We start from the raw sequence: 21782 nt of genomic DNA on the forward strand, positions 1-21782 counted from the left end.
TCTTAAAAAGCAGAGACATCACCTTGCCAACAAAAGTCCGCATAGTCAAAGCTATGGTTTTCCCTGTAGTGATGTATGGAAGTGAGAGCTGGACCATAAAGAAGGCTGACTGCCGAAGAATGGATGCTTTTGAATTGTGGTGCTGGAGGAGGCTCTTGAGAATCCCCTGGACTGCAAGGAGAACAAACCTATCCATTTTGAAGGAAATCAACTGTGAGTGCTCACTGGAAGGACAGATCCTGAAGCTGAGGCTCCAATACTTTGGCCATCTCATGAGAAGAGAAGATTCCCTGGAAAAGACCCTGATGTTGGGAAAGTGTGAAGGCAAGAGGAGAAGGGGACGACAGAGGACAAGATGGCTGGACAGGGTCACCGAAGCTATCAACATGAATTTGACCCAGCTCTGGGAGGCTGTGGAAGACAGGAGGGCCCAGCATGCTCTGGTCCATGGGGTCACGAAGTGACTAACGACTAAACAACAGCAACATAAAACTTTGGTACAAAAAAAAAGTCCAGCAACACTTTCCATGATGGAACCTTGATGCTTAGAAGCAGACGTGGCATGTTCTGGTTGTCAATAATGTGGACCCATTTGAGAGTGGAGAAGACTGGAGATTGAAGTGGGTTTAGGAGATATATTATAGATCACTCTGTCCCTAACTCTAAACTCCACCGTAGTCGTAACTTTAAGCTTTAGCAAAGTGTCCTACCAGGAGCCGGGCCTGCTGCCCCAGAGGATTATGGTGGTGGAGGAGGAACAGGATAGGGAGGCTGCATGAGCTGGTTCGGAGGTGACAGAGGCAGTGGGAAGGGAAGGGTCAGACATCTTGTTTTGCTGAAGCAAAACAATGCACAGAGGGCAAAAACGTTTGGCTCTTCATTTTGCTTTGTGAAAAAGAGATGTCCTGAACCACCAACCAGCCCAGTTCATCTGTTTTCCTGCTTCCCAGCTCAGTTCCTGCCCATGTCTCACTACAACTCCTTTGAAGGCTCTCCCCATAATCCTTAAAAGGCAGATGATCTAGATTGATGCAAGGGCAAAATGGAGCTACTGTTGTTTGTTTTCTGCCTGACATTGAGCCTTTACAGATCAGTGTGCCCCCTGTGAGTAGAGCTAGCCTGTGTGGCCTTGGGCAAGCTGCACTAAAAAGGAAATGGTGAACCATGTCTCAATATTCTCTACCTGGAAAACCCAGAAAAAGGTTTTGCCATAAATCAGAATTGACTGGACGGCACATTATTATTACAGAAAAACAACACAGATATCTTATTTTATCCTATTTTACTTTACTCCATCTGTATTTATTTTACTTTAAAAACTCTTTCAGAAACCCAAGAACAAACAGACTCAGGCCATCTCCAAATCATGCATGGGGATCTGCCCCAATTTCTGTACAAAATATTTGGATACAAATCCAGTTCGGCAGCACTCACAGATCACTAACCGGTATCTTCTTTTGCCTTCCCTTCTCGTTGCCATCGGAAGGATGGCTTCCTCTTCCTGCCAACTCTTGTCGAGAGCCTAGGATCCCTCAAGTGGAGTGTTTTGTTTCCTTCGGTTTTGTTTTTGCTGCTGGGGTCCTGGCACTCAATCTGCATAAGTCTTATCAGTCGTACACAGGAGAAGGGGGCATGCGGAGGAAAGAGAGAAAACTATTTGTTATGGTTCAAAGTCAGGATTCTTTTATGTTTCCCTTGCCCTAACTCCCCTTCTTCCTGTCCCCCCTCTCCCTACAAAAAAAGATAAATAGTCATTGAAAGGACAAGCAGTTTTGATTAGCATTTAAAATGTTGTCAATTTTTAATGAAAACCATAACCTCCAACCAACAACTTCACACAAACTGGAGGCGAGGTTGCCGGGTGCATGCTAATGGGCTTGCCACTGTTTTCCCGGACTGCCCTTCCGTGAACTTTCTTGTCGTTAATTTGTGATGTCAGTGCACATTAGGAGCCTGCAGAAGGCTGAACTAACAAAAGCATCAACCGATCCACTGGTATACGTGTAAGAGTTTTGGGGGAGTTGCTGAAACCATCCTGGGTATTTCAGTTTGCCATCCTCTTAAGCATCTAGATCATGGGAACCTAAATGGCCACCTTCCCTGAAAAGGTGCAGCCTTGTTACCTCTTTGTTGCCTAGTAAGAGTAATAATAAAATAAAATAAACCCATTTGTCATGGCCCCAATGGAAGACTTCTTTAAGTTGAATTTGCCTGGAGATGGAAAGAATGCTTCACTAAATCCCCAGGGGTTCTGTTCTATTTTATATTAGGCTGATTGATTGATTGATTGATTGATTGATTGATTGATTGATTGATTGATTGATTGATTGATTGATTGATTGATTGATTGATTGATTGATTATTGGTTGGTTGGTTGGTTGGTTGGTTGGTTTACTGACTTGTTTATTAAAAACAATTTTACTTCACCTTTCTCCTTAAAAAGGACCCAAAGCAACTTACATCACGGAAAGACAATATTTAAAGCTGAAGACAATAGACGCTCCACGCGGTGCAGAACTGCGGAACTGCCGAGCGCAGAAATGCAGAACAACTCGGAACTGCGGAGCGCAGGGTTGTGATATTTAGGCTGACGGGAGGGTGAAGAGCCAATTATCAGGCTGGCTCCCCCTGGCTCATTGTCTTTCGTGGCATCGGCAGAGCAGCCCACTCGCCCACCCTTGAGAACTATAAAGGAAAGTAGCTGGTCACTTCAGGAACGGATGGGAATTTTTGGCTTGCTTTCACAATTGGCACAAGACAGGAAGCTTGTGTGTTTTCACCCATCCCATTCTTACTTCATGGTGCAATTAGGCAATGATAGGAAGACATGTTGAATAGGTCGCAACTGCGGGTAGTATGGAAGTAAGGAGTGTGAGTGAGTTCCCTATGGACACTGGAGGAAGGTGACAATTATCCCAACTCCCTGGTGGAAAGGGAGTTATATGAAAGAGGGATGGGTTAAACAAATCTCCCAGGCGGCAGTGCACCTGGGGTCTCGAGGCTTGGTGACTGAAGCAGTGGGGGGATTCTTGGTTTTTGGGATGGCTGAAGAGATGCTGGACAGAGGTCAGCGTGCTTTGGCAATAGGAATTGACGTTTGGTGACCTGATCCAGTTAAGGTGGTACACTGGAGTCAGAGCAATTTGCATTACGGTAGGCCCCCTTGTGATAGGGAAAATAAAAGTTCAAATAGTTTAATAAAGTTGTGGCCCTAGTTTTATCCAACTTCTGTGTCTCGATTCTTTAATCCAGGCTGGGTGGGCAATGAGGATATAGCGGTGGTTTACATCCTTAAAAGCCAAATTTAAGGTTGAGAACAATCAGTAGAAAGAGACAGCTTGCATCATTAAAATATAATATTAAAGCTAAAAAAACAGAAAGAATACAAATATTAAAAAGGAACAAACAAATACTATTCTGTGAAATGGAAAACACAAGCAGTGCAAAAAAAAAAAAAAAAACCACAGTCAAAGCAGGAATGCACAACAATCTATCTAAAAAGCCCACTCAGGTGGCCAGTCACTAAAGGAGAGCCTGTCTGACGAAACAGCAAAACATGAATGTATAGCAAATACAGAAGGACTGTGCGACTGGTAAGAAAGATAGAAACAACCTATTCCATGCTTCAGAGCTTTAGATAAAGCTTTGATCATCCTATTTGACAGCATGTAAGAAGAACAGCAATTACTGTCTTCTCATCCCCAAGATCATTGGGAGCAAAGGAGGCTGCCAACGAGGCTGAAGTAGTTCAATTACGGAGTTAGGAGGCCCTAACTGTTCCCACAGTTCGAGATTCGTGCCGACTTACAACTCAAAGTCCCCAACCAAAGTACTGCAAGAGAGGACACCTTGTATGGTGAGTTTTTTTCTCCAATGCAGACATTCTCCTCGAGAGAAAGCCCCCCACTCTCAGGAAGATGGCAAACTAAGAAGCCTAAAGCTAGGAATGGCAGTTTTAGGGTGTTTTTTTTCCTCTCTCTCTACTATTACAATTCACAAGGAATTCGCTCAGCCAGACCTCTGGCATCTGTAGCCAAAAACATTTCAACTCTTCAGAGGAGTTTCAGTGGCTGCAGTGAAGAATAGGCCAACCTCAGGTGTGTGAACTGAAGTTCTTCCGAAGACGAAGATTGCTTTGGCTACTGGTGCCAGAATTCTGGCTTGGGAGAATTCCTGCTGAACTGTAGCAGTTGTAGTGAAAACAACAACAATAAATCACATGCCTACCTACAGGTGAACTCTCAGTGGGTCTCCGGCAACTCAGCAATATAAATTTCATTGGTGAGAATCTATGGCTGTTGGAAACTTTTCTTCCCATTCATCATCATCACCATCTTAGAATGGGTCATTGGGCTCAGCTCCTGTCAAGGAGGCCCAGTGGGGAATCGAACCCCCAATCTCTGGCTCCACAGCCCGATGCCTCAACTGTGCGGCTATCCAGCAATTTTGTATGCCTTCCTCTTGTTGCGATTGACCCGCTGGTTCATGATCTATGGTTGTGTTTAATTCTATTGCTTGAAATATCTCTCCCTGCATGATACACAGAACCAAGTCAGATGAACCTTGAAACTGTTCCTTGATGTGAGGTTCGGTGCTCCATATTTTAACCTCCTAGACAGTCTGGCAGCCCTGTTTGTTTGCATCGTGGGTGTCAGTATCCTGTTGCATAGCTCCACTCATGCAATGAGAGTTACTAGATATCACCAGCTGTGTCACACTGCCATGAATTGGAGCATCACTTTTTTTTTTTTAAAAAAATGGCTCTTGTGACTTGTGCACAATGATACAAAGTCACACACAAGCCAAAATCAGAAAAAAGAAAGAAATCTAATTAGCAGCAATTTGCCACTGCCGGTGATGTCACTCCCATGGCATTGGTGGAGATACACAACAAAATACTGGTCAGTGTATCCTAGCATTACTTCTCTAATCTCCTTTTCTGGCAGATTCACGACCTTACCAACACTTGACCCTGGACTCTAGACTTAGCTATTTCCACAGAAGAAGGCACCATCTCAAATTGGAGAGAGGCCTGGATTTCTCCTGGAATGCTAAAGCTAAGTGAAACTTTTTCCTGAGAATTTTCTGAAAGTTCAGGAGCCGGTTCCTTCTCTGATCTCCACTCTCCTAGCCTCCACCCTGTTAATGATCTTCCCTTTGCAAACATGTCATGCAAATAAAAAGAAAATTAATGACAAGAAGGAGGCCAGAGAAACATCTGTCTCCAGAAAAATGCATTTATCAGGATACTAGGCAACTGTGGGTTTTTCCCCCAAAATAAATAAATAAAACCCGACTAATCTACTTTAACATAACTATAAATTCTGAATCAGCAGCAACTGTAATTGAGTTCTTAGACACTTTGCATCATCTTTCTTCTATTCATCTATTTTTTTACGAACTATTACCTAACCTCTGGTTAAAAATATATTTCCCTCTATACCCTTCCAGAGTCGATTTCTTCATTTAATTTTTGCTACAAAATGCAGCATTGTTACCCTCCCAAATCCTGGATCAACATCTTGCGAGTCACCCGGGCTAGGCTGAAATTAAGCCTTCTTTTAACCACGGGAAATCTGCCGATGCAGCCGTCAAAGCAACATGGGCTTTATATAGTAGGTCATAACCAACAACTTCAATTCCACTTGACTTTGCAGTTTATCACTCAGCTATAACTGGAGTATGTAGAGGCCCATAGGTAGATGTATATACATTCATTGAATAAATTGCCACTCTGCATAATTTGCCAGGCAGGGTTGAAATGCAAGCCCGGATGGCAGCGCAATTCAGCAACTGCTTAGCGGAGCGCATCAGCATGTTAGGAAAGAAAGAGGATAATTCAGCATCTAACTGAAATGTAAGTGCCTGGCTGTGTACCAGAATATATATATAAGTGTGTATATATAATATTAGATATAACTCAGTTTGCATACCCTTCTGCATGCATATATGGAAAGGTCCCCGAGAATATCAAGATGATAAGAAAGTTTTAGAAATGTGTCGAACACCTAATTCTTAAGCATACTTAGATGGAAGCAATTCTTGCTGTTTAAAACGGATTTGACTTTCTGGGGGAGTCTAAAGCATCCCAAATGCCTAAATGCTGTATCTGGAATGTTCCGCAAGTGTGAGGGAGCAAAAATGGCTGCACAGTCATGCCCAGTAGCTCATAATCTGGTAAAACTGTAGACATTTCATATTGAAGGGTGGGAGGAACCAAAACTGTACATACTTCTATGCCACAGAGCAGTGTTTTGAAACCTGGGCTATCATAGTGTTTTCTGGGGGTGGGTGGGTTTGCAGGTCACCTGATATGTCTTGTAAAGGTAAAGGTTCCCCTTGACATTTAGTCCATTCGTGTCTGACTCTAGCGGATGGTGCTCATCCCCATCTCCAAGCCATAGAGCCAGCATTTGTCCAAAGACAGTTTCCATGGTCATGTGGCCAGAGCGACTAGGTACCACCATACCATGACCTTACCACCATGGTGGTACCTATTTATCTCCTTCCATTTACATGCTTTCGAACAGCTAGGTCGGCAGGAGCTGGGACAAGTGACGGGAGCTCGCTCCGTCACGTGGATTTGATCTTATGACTGCTGGTCTTCTGAACTTGCAGCACAGAGGCTTCTGCAGTTTAACCTGCAGTGCCACCACGTCCCTGATATGTCTTGTAGCCCTTGCTAAATAATTTCTTCCTTGACCTTTTTGAACAGGATATTAAAGTTAATGTGTATATGCATGCATGAGAAACAGGCCCTTTGAGGGAGAAAGGAGCCTCTACTTGCTGGGAAGGGATGACCTTAACCCATTAAAAATGTCTTTTTAATATAAAAATTGTACAGATTGTAGGTTACTTGGCTATTATAAAAGTGGGTCACAACTCGAAAAAGGTTGGAAACCACTGCCATTCAGTCTATGGGCACTGTAGATGTAATACAGTATAGTGATTAGAACTGGCATATTAAGAGTATCATTGTTACCCCATAATGCACTGACACTGGGAACAATGAAGGGTAAAATTGTCCTTTCTCATTCAATTAATTAATGGGTGTTGTGTTTGTAATATAAAAAGCAATATAGTGCTGTAGCACTATAGTGATTCTTTTTCCTTCTCCTGTGAGATTGGTTCCTCATGATGCATGTCAAATCAAGAGCTGCACACAATAATTTCTGACGGCTCTTAGCTGGAGACACAGTTTCACATGGAGGTGTCTAACCTCACCCTTCTTTTCTCCTATTAACAATGCACCAGTGTTGGAATCTGGAACATACAAACAGACCTGCCCAATGTAGGTCCAGTTTCTGATCATTCTTTATTTTTTAAAAAAGTTTGCTGCTTTATATACCACCCCATGGTGCTTCAAACACTCTCTGGGAGGTTTACAAGTTAATTATGCAGGCTAACCATTGCCCTCACCCCCAGCGAACTGGGTACTCATTTTACCGACCTCAGAAGGATAGAAGGCTGAGTCAACCTTGAGCCCGCGACCTGGGATTGAACCCCAGGTCGTGAGCACAGTTTTGGCTGCAGTACAGCGGTTTAACCACTTGCACCACGAGGCTCATTATTCTAACTAGTAAATAAGACGAGTGACTCCAACAGGGAGGGATGAGTGTTCCTTGCTCACATGGGCTGAAAGATGTGTATTCCAGGGTCTGCTCCTCTTATTCAGAGCACTCACTAGCAATTTATTTCCTGTAGGAATGGAAAAGGAAAGAACAGGAGATACGTCCATGCATGTACAGTCCCATTGCCTTTGGCCCTTTCCATTTACTGCTGCATAGACAGATTCTTCTCCCCTGGATGGCTGAGGTACAGTTTAAAGGGAGGGGATGAAAAAAATATGCTCACAAATAGAGATGAGCACAAACCTTGGGTTCAGAGATTTATGCCTGCTCTTATGCACAGTACTGCAGGTGCCATGCATTCCCTTCCACCCCTGCCTGACCCACTCACCAGCCGGCTTGTACTGTTCTTCCTCTTCAGCTGTTCAACCAGTCTCCGGCAGGAGCACGGGGTTTCCTGCCCCTCCTCCTTGGCCGATCACCCACTCAGACAACCAAGAGAAGGAGGAGATGAGCGTGTTCTGACTGGTGAGTGGATATTAGGTTGGGGAGGTGGGGGAAAGGAAGGCTCAGCACTTGTGCTACCGTGCTTACAAAGTGGCACAAACCTCCAAATTGAGGATTGTGCCCATCCCTACTCATAAACTTTAGATGCGTCTCACCTCATATTTAAAAGTTGCCTGTCTGCCATTTGCCGTGGTGAATCCTTTGTGATCTATTATTTTGCCATGTGATGCTGTGAGAATTCGCCCCTCTCCCAAATGATCACTGCTTAAGATTCTCCATCTAAGTGAATGGGATCCCCAGAGCTACTAATTTGGGGGGGGGGGGGTCTGGATTGGCTTGACAAGAGTCCTCCTCCCATCCACATCTCATCCTCCTATGAAATGTCAGGCTGGCACCTAAACCAAATTGGAGGAACTGTGCTCAGTTAATAATGTGTTATTAACACACAAAACATAAGGTATGGCCTTCAAAATGTTAACAAACGATAATGACTTGAGCACAGCTCTAAACAAGGAGAATTCTACACAGCCCCCCCCCCCCTTTTGGGCTAAGATTGCAAACCCTAACACTGAATTACTTCTGTGACCCGGCATAGTTCAGCACGAGAAGTGATTAATCTTTGAAGCATGATTTGATTTGTTAAAAGCCCTGATAAACATCCTACAATAGGTTGCACATTTGCCCATCACCCCGATACAGCCGCAGGTATTTATATTTTTAATATAGAAAAAGAAAGGAGAAGCAGAATGTAGCATAAAGGTCATGAAATTTGATCATCTCCATATTTAAGGTTACTGTAAGTGTTCAGCAAATAACAAGACGGCTTTTAATCCTCCGCTTGCACTTTAGTCTCATTTAATATAAAACCTATGAAACCTATGAAAGATTATTCCTGAAGTCATTATCTTTAACTGTTGAGAGCATAGATCATGCCTAAGTGGCTGCAGTTCGGTGTGAACTCTCAGCGGGATAACTGCTGAAGATCTGATATATGTTTTTCTGTCTCCATCTGAGCCGAACGACATGGAGAAGAAGTGGAAGAAGAGCGATGCAAACTTTTTCAAAAATGAGTTGCAGAAGAGATTTGATGGCCTCCCCAGCCCCCAGGCAGGCACTGAAACCATGAAGAGTTTGAACAAAAAAAGAAGAAGAAAAGAACTATAGCTGTTTTCAAAATTAACAAAGAGAGCAGTGTTAAGCTCCAAGAGAAGGCAGTTGAGCGATGGATGTTGTGATCTCAGATGTCAGAGCCTCCTGGAAAACCTTTACCTTCCCAAAAGTAGTGTTCTGATTGTGGTGGAGCCCCTCACCATGATAGGTTGTGTCTCAGGAAGCCTTGCTTGTGATTTCCCAAAGCATTACACATGCTGGTTACTAGCGCACAACGAGTTACAAGTTCCCTTGCTGATATAATTTTGCTTGGAAGATGAATCTTCACTTATCCTGTTCTCAGAGGTGAGAATGGAAAATGTCCAAAAATTTCTCCTTGTGGGGTGAGGTTGCGAGAGCTTTTATGAGTTGTTGGTTTTTAAAAAAAACACTTATTTGTGCAAATGTTTGTGGAATGTATTATTGTGCAAATTTATATTTTGTGCAAAAAGTTAGTATTTTGCACAAGTTACAAGGGATTTTACAAAACATGCAAGCTATTACACAAAAAAGGAGAGGTTTAGAGCCATTCAAAATTATCCACCCATCTTCGGATCTTTATAAAATAAGCCTCTTGAGGGCTCATAACTATGATCCACTCATTTTAGCTGAGCTCTGTTCACATCCAGTGTTCAGCCTGGAGGCAGGCGGTGCATCACGGCCTCTCCCAATTTGAAGAGACCCTTGCCCAGCAGGCCGAGGCAAAGAGGAAGTCACAAAAGCAGCAAAACCAGGGAGCCGGACAGGGGACAGACTGGATTTGTCTTCAGTGTGGAAGGGACTGTCACTCTCGAATTGGCCTTCTCAGCCACACTAGGCACTGTTCCAAGCCCTCCATACAGAGCACGCTACCATAGTCTTTCGAGACTGAAGGATGCCTAACTAACTAACTGTTCACATCCAACACTTGTCTCTGGACTTTCAGAAAGGAAATCCATGGAAGGTACAGGTCTCTTCTCAATGCCTCAGTTGGCTGGACACAGTTGCATAACCAATATTCATTTCTGGATATGTGAAAGGGAAATCTGTGGATGTCCCAGGTTTCAGATCCATCTGCATCGACTGAGCACTGTTGTCCAGCCAACATGTGTCTCTGAATCTCCAAAAAAAAAAAAAAAAAGGAAAAACAAAAATACACCGCTGGCCATGAATAGGAAGCCACCATAACTTTGGTCAAAGCGGCTATTTCTTGAGATGAGGGTTCTCCAGGCACAGTCCCAAAACAAGAGGGACAACTGAAATAGCCTTGTTCTCCTGATCCCGGAGGTCCAAAGACTGGAGAGACTTGTGAGATTCCTTGGCATTTCTAGCCCAAGAGAGGTGTTTCCAGGTGGCTCTACTGCAGCCACAAGCAACCCATAGGGCCTTGAAACAACTACACAGACTTTTAAGTGGCTTCCAACCCAGGATAAACACATATCAGACATACACAGCATATACATCTTATACATCCCTGAGGGACTGGACTGAAGGATATATCAAGGCTATCTCAATAGCAGTGCCCCAGTTGTGAAATTCTCTTCCAATGAATGTCAGACAAGTGCCATCCTTATTGTGCTTCTGAATGCACTGTTTCAAAGAGCTTTTGGTCACTAAGATGGGTGGTGGCGGTGGTTCATTTGTTTTAATTAATTGCCCTATTTTTCCATTGATAACACGCCCCCATTTATAAAACGTCCCACCAATGTTCTAACCCCCAAATTAAGAAAACATAGCTTTGAGGGTTCAGCCTCTGAGCTCCGATCGTCAGACATTTTGTCTCTGTCGAATCTTGAGCCTACAGGCTCCACCTCTAAGAAGGTGTGTTCCAAGTGGCTTGTTCAGGACGAGCTGATGTCAGTTCCATAAGGCTCCTGATTAGAAGATGCTAAGTCTCCTGACTGTAGGAAACTCAGCCTCGTGGCTGAAGGGAGTCTGTTTACAGAGGCAAGGTATGTGCCGTTTTGTTCTCTCCTCATCTATCTCAGCTTACTTCCATGTAAAAGATGCCCCTCAATTTTTAGGGTAATGATTTTAGGAAAAAAGTAGTGTCTTATAGGTGGAAAAATACAGTATGCGTCATCACATTGCTTCCTACTTATGATGACTTTCTTGTATTATCTGAGTACAGAATACTCAGAAGTTACTTAACGTTCGCTTCTTCTGAGGATGCTCTGGGACTGTTCAGCTTGCCCAAGGCCACAAAGGCTGGCCCTTCTCCTGCAAGGCACATTGAAGAATCAAACCCCCAACCGCCTGACTCAATAGCCAAGTGGCCCAATTCGCTGAGCTATCCATCCAGCTTGGGCATGATTCAAATATCTTTCAATGTTCTAAATCTATTTGTTTTAATGACTTGGTATGTGTTTGATTCATTCTTGATCCGTTTAATTTATTGTAAATCACCTTTCCAGCTCTTGTGGGCAAAACGTTCTTAAATAAGTGAATGAACGAAATATAGTCCATATAAAAGCTATATCTAAAGGGTGGCAGTCAGTGCAATACCTTGGCTAGAATCCTCTTCATGTGCACCAGTTGTACACAGATCTGTAGGGGGTATGTGTGACTTGATTTCTTGGCTGTCAGGCAAGGCAGAATCCAGAATGTTTGTTCAGAAGTACAAACCTCTTTGCTGTAACTGGACAGTCACCAGCTTGTGAAATGCCAAGCAGAGACTGCATGGAGCAGCGTGGACAGAGTGAGATGCTCTGACATTTTGCAACAGGATAGTGGCGCTTGATTCTATTTAAATTGCAACTTGCCTCTGTTTCAAGAGTCTCAGAATGTGACTATACTGTGAGCAGAAAAACTGCAGTAGAATCAGGTTTGCCATCTTTTAAAACAATTCAAAAAAGGTGAATACATAACACAAAGGGAATCTTGGATTTTTTCCCCCTCTAGGATGTGAGGTTTTAATCTGAAATCAAGGTATTTTACTGTACTGCCAGAGGGTTGTTTATTTTTACCCGGATGTCAACTTGATTTAATTTGAGTTGATTCATCAGATGTGAATAACTTCCTGTGTCAGGGTAAATCTATCCCAAAACTTTGCCCCAGGTCTGAATTCCAATAGCATGTCTTTTATACTGGACAGCTGTCTGGAATTTCAGTATTTTCTTCCCTTGCCCTCCCCTTCCTCCCATCCTATGGTCTGATCCTCCTCACTCTCCCCAAATCCTCCTTCGTGTGCTCCGCTTAGTGGGAGGCAGCTTACAACAGCAATGACAGGGTGCATGTGAGGGTGGGTGGCCAGGGAGCGAGGGAGGGAGGGAGCTGGAGAAGGCAAAGCAAGGCAAGACAAAGCATGGGTCTCCCCTCCCCACTAGTAACTCCCACCTCCCATTTTCCTTTGCAATCCAAAGTCATGCAAACAGGCCAAGGTGCAGAGCAGGGAGCCAGCCAGCTAAAAGAGCCTATTGCCAATGCAGGTGAAGCTCAGCCCTCAACCCCGGGGACCCTTCCCTAGGTGAGATGGGTAGATGACTTGTTTTGGAGCCAGAAGAAAGTAGTTCGAAGACCCACTGTGCTAATTGTGTCTCCCTGGCAAGGTCTTGGAAGTGCAGCGTTTTCAAGGACAATGATTTAAACTGTGAGTGTAGAATCCAACATCAGTGTAGTGCTTAAAGAAACAATGGAATAAAACTTGCCACAAAGGAACACACACAGTGATTTAAATGCCACGTGACTGCCACATGACTTTGAATTTATTTCAAAAACTACAAATGCTAATCCAAAATATTTCAGTATTGTAACCATGCTCTTAGCCCTTCCGCGCTCCACAAAATAAGCATCAATCTCCATTAAGATCTGAGGTTATTGTCTCTCAATGACAGTAATAAGTTGATGAATCAGTGGTGATGGACACCGACTGGTTGGGGAAGGCGGCTGTCTGCTGCTCTCTGTGGGAAGTTCAACCCCTTTTTAAGATGTGCGATGAGAAAAGGAAGCTTTGTTAGAGTGCAGTACAGAAAATCTCTGATCAGCAATGTAAGCAGGAAATCCCAGTTTTTCCCTACTGTGTGGTGAGGGGGAAAAAAAGGCTCCTTTGGTTGTCCATGGAGGGAAAGCAGAGATGGGACAGAAAAGGGCTGGATCCAGCAGCCTCGACAAAAGTAGCCTTTTCCCACCTGCCCCTTTCCCCAAGACTTGGAGTGGAAGGAGACGTACTTCACCTTGAAAATTCACACCTTTGTAAAGTTGATGGGGAAGTATTGTAGGACTTCAAAGAAATAAAATTTGCAGAAAAGTATGCAAATATTTGCGGGTGCCTAAAATTCCGTACAATGTTTTTACAAATGTGCACAAGTACATGCAGGGGAAGATGTGCACAATAGATGAAATGCATTGAAAAAAATATGAGCCCCTGCTAAATAACTGGCACACACGTTGGGGTCAACCTGTACTGCATCCTTAATGTTCAGGCCCTTCCTTGTCTGGGCCTGTGATATTGGCTGACATCCTGCTCTGTAAGTTATACTGAGTAAGGCTGATGATGTCATCAGCCACGGCAATCTTTCAGAAATGTGGCATCTACAGCCCCACCCGCCCCCATAGTCCAAAGGTTCCCGCTTTATTACTGGGAAGCTCTAGAGACCACAGGATGCGGGAAGTCTTAAACTCCTCAAATCACCTCTCCCAGGATTAATTTACTGACTGTAGCAACTTTAGGTGATTAAAGACTTCCCCCACCTCCTGGTCCTTCCGAATGAGAAAAGGGATTCTACAGTCACTTCAGGACCTTCTGGGAGGGGGAGGGGGTATCAGAAATGTTTTAATTCTAAAAATTGCTGCCTCTGATGGCATTGTCAGTCTGAAACAGCATAAACTATGGAAGAGGACTTCGGCCATTATTTGTGCATTTCTGGATCTCTGAAAAAAATAAATCTCATCTAAAGGCCGGCAGGCAGCGACGACTGCCACCACCATCACCTTAATCTTGGAAGTGCAGAGCTAGACGGGAGCCTATGCGTCATCAAGTCCAGCCCCCTGTCAAGAAGGCAGAGTGAAGAATCAAACTCCCAACCTCTGGCTCTGCAGCTAGATACCTAGCTAAAATGTTTGTGTAACCTCAACAGGAAAGTAAAAAAATGGCTGGAGGAGGATAAAAAAAAAAACAGACCTTAATGCCCTTGAGTGACTGATCCTCTCTAAGCCTGTATAACAAGCATCTTTCCCCAGTCATGCACACACCGAATCCTTATAGTGCAATGTTAATAAGTTTAGGAAACTGAAGACAAAGGGCTGGGAGGAAAGAGTGTCACAGAATGTGAAAACAGCTTTCTTGTCACCCTATAGCTCCAACAAGTAGATGGCGCAAGAGATGGAAGGAGAGAGAGATATGTCTTGCAGTGGCACAGAATAGCTCAGTGGTTGGAGTGTCCGGGGTTTCCTGGAGAAGTTCAGCTCTTACTCACCATTTGTGCCAGCAGCTCAGTCCTCCCAATACTGTGGCTGATGTCCTGTTGCTTGTTGCTTAGTCTCGCAATTTGCAACTCAGTTGAATTTGTGGAACCAAAAGAAGAATGGACTCACCAAAAAAAAAAAAAAAAAACCCACTGATTTAAAGGGTCTGCTTTGGTTGTGACTGACTACATCAAGCAACTCCATTGAAATCAAGGGCAACCATGTGGTCCAAACAAAATAAAATACAAATGCAAAAACAGGCGATAGCTTTGTAGACCACACACACACAAAAAAATATCATCCTACAATGCACAAGCTTCAGTGGATCAAAACACCTCTGCGTCAGGTTTGTACCAGTGTGAAGAACTTAAAGTCCAAAAGTGATGGCAGGATGAATTTTGCCAGGAAAGTTACTGAAACATCTGGAGGAGGCGGGGCAAGGAAGCCAGGCCACTGGAGGAGGTGGGGCTTTAAAGTGACGAGCATCTGTTTGATCACTAATCAAACTGGTACAAACCACAACCCATCTCTAATAAGTAAACACAAAGAGAAAACATGAGAAGAGCATTTTTCAGGAGGTGGATATTTCGAACAGTGCAAAAGACGAGATTTTTTTTCAAGTCCCTCCTTCAAGACGATGTCGGGCATTTCCCCCTTTTCTTGCCCAAGAGGTGCATGTACAAAATATGAGCTCTCTCTCCCACCCAGCCCAACCCCTCTCTCGCCATAGATCAGGGTTTAGCTGCTGCGTATTTTTCCCAAACGGGCTGTCAGCCTTTCCCTATCAGCAGTGATTAAACATAAGCAAGAGTTGTGATTCATCAAGAGGCAGATAGAATCATCACAGATGTAAAGCATTCTGCGTTCCAAGGTCAGATCTGGTGGGGAGCGAGGACAACTTTATGCACCTATCTATGCAGCTGTCGGAACTTATTTATGGTAATTCATTTGCAGTTGCATCATTACAGAGGAAGAATAAAACATTCCCACCTTGGTGCAATTATTTTTAAAAAACTTACACGGGCGTCTCTACACATGTTCTCTCTCTCTCTCTCTCTCTCTCTCTCTCTCTGTATCGGGATATGTGCATGCACACACACACATAGACACTAACATAATAACATGAATGTACACTCCACTTGATTATTTGAATCTATGCATCTCTAGACTTTAGGACTCCTAAGAATGCTACTCATTCTAAATAACATCTAATTATGATTGTTGTTGCTATGTGCCATCAAGTCGCCCCCTACTCATGGCGACCCTATGAATGAGGGATCTCCAAGTGTTCCTGTCCTTAACTGCCCTGCTCAGCACTTGTAAACCCAGGTCTCTGGCTTCCTTTAGGGAATCAGTCCATCTCACATTTGGTCTTCCTCTTTTCCTGCTGCCTTCCACTTTTCCCAGCGTTATTGTCTTTTCCAGAGAATCCTGCCTTCTCATGATGTCACCAAAGTAGGACAGCCTCGTTTTCGACATTTTTGCCTCCAGACATAGTTCAGGTTTGATTTCATCTGGGACCCACTTGTTTGTCCTTCCGGCAGTCCATGACATTCACAAAACCACCCTCTAGCACCACATTTGAAAGGAATAATTCCCCCCCCCCCTTGTCAGCTTTCTTAACTCTCCAACTTTCATACCCATGTATGGTGATTGGGGAAAACAAGTATGTGGATGATCTTGGTCCTGATCTGATACTTAGCCTGAAATCCTATTGCACACCTCTTCTGTGCAATAGGGATGATGCCGTTGGCAGCAATAGACTGCCACTGATTAAATTTATGCTTCACAAGACAGGTGATGTCATCATCTGTGATGGGCCCTTGTAATGTAATCAAAACCTGGCAACAGTCACACATGCACTGGTAACAACCAGACTAGACTACTGCAATGCGCTATACGTGGGGCAGCCTTTGAAGATGGTCCGGCGACTGCAACTGGCACAAAACTGGACTGCGCAGCTGGTAAGTGGTGCCACCGCATGGACTCCTATCACGCTGGTTCTGAAAAATTACACTGCCTGCCAGTTGCTGCTCGGGCCCAATTCAAAGTGCTTACTTTGACATATAAAGCCCTAAATGGCTTAGGACCTGGTTACCTAAAGCAGTGCTCCCCAACCTTGGGCCTCCAGATGTTCTTGGACTTCAACTCCCAGAAATCCTGGCCAGCAGAGGTAGTGGTGAAGGCTTCTGGGAGTTGTAGTCCAAGAACATCTGGAGGCCCAAGGTTGGGGACCACTGACCTAAACGACTGTCTTCTTCCATATGAGCCTGCCCGTCCTCTAAGATCAGGCCTGGAGGCCCTTCTGAAAGTGCCATCCCTGGAAGAGGTGAGGGGGATGGTATGTCGAAATAGGGCCTTCTCGGCTGTTGCCCCCCCCAACTTTGGAATGCCCTCCCTATAGAGATCCGTATGGATCCAACATTTTTGGCTTTTGGCACCAGGCAAAGACCTTTCTGTTTAGCCAGCATTTTAATTAAACAGTATTCTTTAGCTGGCCATATGAGCAGCAGGACTTATTAATATTAATGTTTTAATGATTGCTTTTAATATAGGTTAGTATTATAATATTGCCTATTTTTAATGTTTTAAAAGTTTTAATATTGTTGTACGCCGCTCAGAGACCAGTGGTAATGGCATGTCTAAAAAATATTGTAAAGAAATAAATAAATAAAAGTAATGTAATTAAGAGAAAAACCCTGGTATGTGTGTGTCTGGGTCGGTGTGTAAGATGTATCTCAATGTTTCAATGCAGGTTGTGTGTTTGTCCTTTCTGTCGCGAACTGGTCTTCTGACTGCCTGGGTGAAGCTCTGGAACGGTTGGAAATCAAAAGGGCTACCAGTCCACTTCCTGTTCGATGTTGACAATGGGGAGAAAACAAAAGCACCTTGTTTTAATGCAAAATCACTGTCCTTTTTTTTTTTTTCCAATTTTTTATTTTCAGCTTTGGCACCTCCTGGAATTGCAATGTCAGTGATCCAAATATTTCTTCACTCTATTACTACTACCATGTTCCCCCAAAAATAAGACAGGGTCCTATATTAATTTTTGCTCTAAAAACACATTAGGGCTCATTTTCAGGGGATTTTTTATTTTTTTCATGTAGAACAATCTTATTCAAATACAGTCATGTCATCTTCTTCTGGTTGATGCACAAGGGTAGACTGTGGGGTTTTACTTACTGTAAATGGGTCTTATTTTGGTGGGGGGGGTAGGGCTTATATTATGGGTATCCTGAAAAATCATAGTAGTGCTTTTTTTTCAGGTTAGATCTTATTTTTGGGGAAACAGGCTATGACTGTGTTATGTGTTATGTGTTATTGTTGTCATCATCATCATTATCATCACCATCATCATCATCACTATCATAATTAAAACACGGGGCTGGGATTTACTGTGGGGAAGAAAAATAAACCCTTATCATTGCCCCATTCTGCAGATAGGTCTATGGTGAAAATTGAAAATTATTAAAATTTCCCACAAAGGGAAATGACAGAAGAAGAAAAAAAGACAATATTGTAGAGTATTCCAAACAAATATTAGACCTCATGTTGGCTGATTCCACTTTACTGTCTTTCTCTCTGTATTTCTTCTCATTTTGCCCCAAAAAATATTTCCCTGAAAGAATTATTCTTATTAATTTTCTCTTCCTTTTCTGCAGGGGGCATAAAAATAACTGATGAGTGGGAGAACATAAACCGTATGGTTAGTGAGGCAGAGGTGGTAATTAGAACATGCTGTACCATGCAGTAAACAAAGCTATTATGAACGATAGAGTTCTTTATAGAGTATTTAAAAAGGAAGGGAAATAATAAACTTTCCTATGACTGGTTTAAAAACACGATCTGCTCGCCCCATGGGAAATAAGAATGACAGGAAGGATCTGCATTTAAAACAACTGGTCCATATTTGTGGAATCATTATCATGAGAAGAGAAGTAGCTGATAAGTAACTTCACTGCTGAAACCTCCCACAGTCTGTTGTATCCCGGCATGAAGCATGATCCGAATGCATCTACTCTACAGTGTCTGCTATACAAGACAGTCTTGTTCTGCTTTTTTAAGTAACTCCCAAGATTGTGAGCTTTATGAAGACTCATACAGTATGGGATCAGAACTGAGGCAGTAGGACGTGGGTGGCTTTCTTCAGAACCTCTCCTGAGCACCATCATGGGTGGAGGGAAGGTGGAAACAGTCTCCCCATACATGATATAGTTCAAAATCTGATCGCCTCCTCTGTTTTTTTCCTCCACCGCTTCTCTTCCTCTTTCTCCCCCTGTCCCACTGTTAAATATCTCATACTGTCTGAGGATTCTTCCTAATGTTGAGTCAAAATCTCCTTTTCTTCTAGCTTGAAGGTATTGGTTTGTGTCCTACCTGATGGAGCTACAGAAAATGTCTGTCTTCCTCACAGCAGCCCTTCTGATATATGGAAGATGGATATCATATCATTTATTCAGTTTTCCCTTCTCCAAGCTAAGCACAACCAGCTCTCAACTATACCTCACAGGGCTTGGTTTCCAGATCTTTTATCATCATTGGCGTCCTTCTCTGGATACATTCCAACTTGTTGATATCCTTCTTAAAGTCTAGTGCCCAGAACAACTCAGGTGAGCTCTAACACAACTAAGGAATTACTATACTTTTTCTTATGCTGGATGCTTCTGTTTTTACAGCCTTGTATTAAATTTGCTTTTCCCCCCTACTTTTTGCTGCCACATCATATTGTTGATTCCCCTTACCAAATGGCATTTAAAGGCCCCTATATCAAATTCATATTTTTTTCTACTTCTCCTTCTTATCAGGCAGCCAATAACACTAACAGATTTTCTATGTAACATGTAGAATAATAGAATCATAGAATAGTGAATTTGGAAGGGGCCTATAAGGCCATCAAGTCCAACCCCCTGCTCAAGGCAGGACTACAAATCAAAGGATATCTGGCAGGTGGTTGTCTAAGTTTCCCTTGAATGCCTCCAGTGTTGGAGGACTCACCACCTCTGGAGGTAATTGATTCCATTGTCGTACCGCTCTAACATTTAGGAAGTTTTTTTCCTGATATTCAACTGAAATCTGGCTTCCTGTAACTTGAGCCCAATGTTGCATGTCCTGTCATTTGCCCTTTATCATTTTATAGAAGAAACTAAAAGAAAGGAAAGGAAACAATTGTTTTAGATGTTGAACTTGGCAAAATAATTGTTTTAGAAGTTGAACCTCAAATCTACTTCTGGGGATTCAAGTCAAGTCTTCTATTTCTATAGTCCATTCATTTCTCTGCTTAATTCCACCCCAATTTTTATTTCCTGCTTGTGCTGGAAGGTGACATAATTTTGGAAACAAATCTATGAATCCATGAGGGTGAATGTGTGCACATGCTCAGACACAAACACATACACATGCCCCCATTAATAAGATGGAAGGAGACACAGAGGACCTTGAAATATAGAGAAAGGCGTCCAGACATTGGTATCAATGGTTATTGTCAAATGCCTCCAGAAGGTTGGGCAACCATTGTGTGCAATATTTTGCTGAAAATATTGAATGCTTCTTCTTCCCAAATATTAACATCGCGGAAGGTCAGGAGAGAGACGGATGGTGATAAACGAGAAAGCGCAATTGTTCTAACAAAGCATCTGTGAACAACTGTTTGATCGCAATGACAGACATCAATCAGAATAATCACTTCAAATATGAAAGTTTTCAATTAGTAGGAGAACATAAATAAATGCGTCTGGAAAAAAAAATAAGCATAAGGGATTTGGAAAGGAGACAGCCCATACATAACAAAAGAGTGCGAGGCAGCAGGAAGAAAAATGGACTGAGAAACAAAGAGGCAAACGTCAAGGCAGAGTTGCAAACAGTTCTGCTGGGAGATCGCTAGATAAACAGAAGTATTATACATATTGTTTCTCTCTTTCCCTTGTGTGTGTGCGCTCTCTCTTCCTCTCTCCCTCTCCCTCTCTCTCTCTCTCTCTGTGTGTGTCATGCATGCAAAAAAAGGATTTTGCAGCAACTCCAACCATTTCCCACCCTCCTCTGTGTGTGTGTGTGTGTGTGTGTGTGTGTGTGTGTGTGTGTGTGTGTGTGTGTATAATTATACAGAACCCTTCACAATGCCCCTCTGGGTCATGGATTCTGATTTAACCCTCTTCCACTAGATTAAAGAAACATGCACTAAGTGATTTGTGGGGATTTCACTGGCATTTAAGTGCACTTTGTTACCATTGTGATTAGACTTTGGGTTGTGATGCATTTTCTCTTTTCTAAACCCACTGAGAATTCCAATGTCCTCCCCCCGCACACACCGCAGGTCCCGTCTGCACTCCACCTACTGGTAAGTACAGTGCATCAATGTGACTTCTTGATTTTTTTTCCATCCATTTCAAAATGGTATGGGGTAGATGTCTGTCCCAATATTTTTATGCCGTTGGAAGAAAAAGGGGAGGGAGACCTCGGTAACAAAAGATTTGTTGCAACTTTTTTTTGTTAGATTTGTTGCAACAGTTTTTTTCCACAGCTTTTTCTTTGGTTTGGTATTGTCTTGGGGGGGGGGAAGAGTTGGATTTGGTAGGGGGGAAATGATCCCTAAAACACAGGGACATTGTTCACGACCCTTTCGGTGACAATGATACTTAGGGAAACCCCCAGCAATTAGAGAAGATCAACAGAATTTTTCAAGGAAAACTCCATAATTGCCCAAATTATCACTAGAGTTCACATAAAATGAGTGGAATGAAAATCTAAAGTTTTTTTTTTAATCTGAACAATGCAAATCTTCAGTTATTATTTGCAAGTAGTTGCTGCAGCCTTGTTTTCTCTTCAGAAAATGATTGGTCAAAGGAAAGTAACAATAAACTGACTGCTTGACTCTCTTCAGAAAACTTATCTAAAAAATTGAATGAAATTCTTTTAACTTATATGATGGGACGATGGGAGACAATGGTATTATTTTCTTGCTCTGTTTAGTTTAACAGACACCAACTTTTTTGAGCAACTATTAGTGGATGTGCTGAGCACAAGCACCTAGTTATTTTCTGCCAGCTTGTGCATCTTTCTATATCATTGAAAAACAAGAAGACAAACCATGAAATCCAAATCTCCATGAATAATATATACACAGTAGTAATATATGAGTTCTCACAGTTACTCTCAGTTAAAACAACAACAACAAGAAGA

General features: G+C 42.9%; 1 long non-coding RNA gene across 5 annotated transcripts in view; it reads right to left on the minus strand.

Annotated features, from left to right (window-relative positions):
- The window catches only part of LOC140705017 (uncharacterized), a 62798-nt gene extending 44338 nt beyond the window's left edge, over positions 1-18460 (minus strand). For 2 of the 5 annotated variants that reach the window (XR_013540993.1, XR_013540989.1), the window contains exons 1-2: positions 14618-18460; positions 1435-1603 (exon numbers count right to left, since the gene is read on the minus strand). This is a non-coding gene — a long non-coding RNA (uncharacterized LOC140705017). The remainder of the gene's footprint in view (positions 1-1434; positions 1604-14617) is intronic. The other 3 variants (XR_013540990.1, XR_013540991.1, XR_013540992.1) reach the window with 2 other exon arrangements.
- Between the last annotated feature and the right edge of the window lie 3322 nt (positions 18461-21782).

Source organism: Pogona vitticeps, chromosome 2 (genome assembly GCF_051106095.1).
Source record: "Pogona vitticeps strain Pit_001003342236 chromosome 2, PviZW2.1, whole genome shotgun sequence".
NCBI classification, from domain to species: Eukaryota; Metazoa; Chordata; class Lepidosauria; order Squamata; family Agamidae; genus Pogona; species Pogona vitticeps.